General features: G+C 38.4%; 1 protein-coding gene across 1 annotated transcript in view; it reads left to right on the forward strand.

The window, feature by feature from the left end:
• NEK1 (NIMA related kinase 1) overlaps positions 1-1,322 on the forward strand; it is a 214,313-nt gene that overhangs the window by 17,651 nt on the left and 195,340 nt on the right. The gene's annotated exons all lie outside the window — the stretch shown is intronic.

The following is a 1,322-nucleotide window of genomic DNA, read 5'->3' on the forward strand; positions in this document are numbered from 1 at the left end:
GGCACCATCAGCTTCCTTCACCACATTTGCTTATGCATCTGCTTTTGTCTTCAGCAATTGTGTTTGGAAGGTGATATCACAGAACCTCTCAAGAACAGATTTGACACATTGAACACTAATGACAAGACCTGAAGAGCTGTGGGAGGACATAAGACCGTCACTCATGAAGAAAGCAAAAGGACATTAAAAAGATAGATTAGAAAGAAAAGATCAGCATGGGTGTCAGAAGACACTCTAAAATTTGCTCTTAATTGCAGATAGTTAAAGCAAATGGAAGAAAGGATGAAGTCAAGTAGCTGAACAGAACCAGTGGTGCTGACGGAAGAAATTCCAGGCTTCATTGAATGCATTAACCAAAAACAAGGTTCCGGGAATTAATGGATTACCCATTGAAATGTTTCAGCAAACTGAAGAAGCACTGGAAGCACTCATTCCTCAATGCCAGAATATTTGGACGACAGCTCCCTGGCCAATTGACTGGAAGAGCTCCATATTTGTGCCTGTCCCAAAGAAAGGTGGCCCAACAGAATGCTCAAACTATTGAATGATATCATTGAAAATGTACCAAAATAAAATTTTGCTTAAGATCATCCAACAACAATTGCAGCAGTACCTTGACAGGGAGCTTCCTATTCAGACTGGATTAAGAAGAGGACATGGAACAAGGGATATCATTGCTGATGTCAGATGGATCTTGGCTCAAAGCAGAGAATACCAGAAAGAGGTTTACTTTTGTTTCATAAACTTCAAAGACTGTGCAGACCATAACAAGCTGATGCTATCCTTGACAGGAATGGGAATCCCAGCGTACTTCACCATGTTCATTTGGAACATGTACATGAATCAAGAGGCAATGTGTGAGCAGAACAAGGGAATACTGCATGGCTTAAAACCAGGACAGGTGTGCATCAAGTTTGTATCCCTTCACCATACTTGTCCAATCTATATGCTGAGCAAATCATCAGAGAAGCTGGTTTATATGAAAAAAATGCAGCATTAGGATTGGAGGAAGGCTTATTAACAATATGCAGAATAGAGATGACACAACCTTGCTTGCTGAAAGTGAAGAAGAATTGAAGTCCTTGCTGATGAAGATCATGGGTTGTAGCTTTCAGTATGGATTACAATTCAGTATAAGGAAGGCCAAAATGTTCACAACTGGACCAATAGTTAACATAATGATAAATGGATCATGCTCATGGAAATGCTAGTCAAGAGATCAAAAGATGTATTTTCTTTTTTTTTTTTTGTTCTTTTACTGTACTTTTTATTTTTTTTTTATTATTATTTTTAATCATTTTATTAGGGGCTCATACAACTCT

Source organism: Echinops telfairi, unplaced genomic scaffold (assembly GCF_000313985.2).
Source record: "Echinops telfairi isolate 266 unplaced genomic scaffold, ASM31398v2 ScPeMD7_5;HRSCAF=22, whole genome shotgun sequence".
NCBI lineage: Eukaryota > Metazoa > Chordata > Mammalia > Afrosoricida > Tenrecidae > Echinops > Echinops telfairi.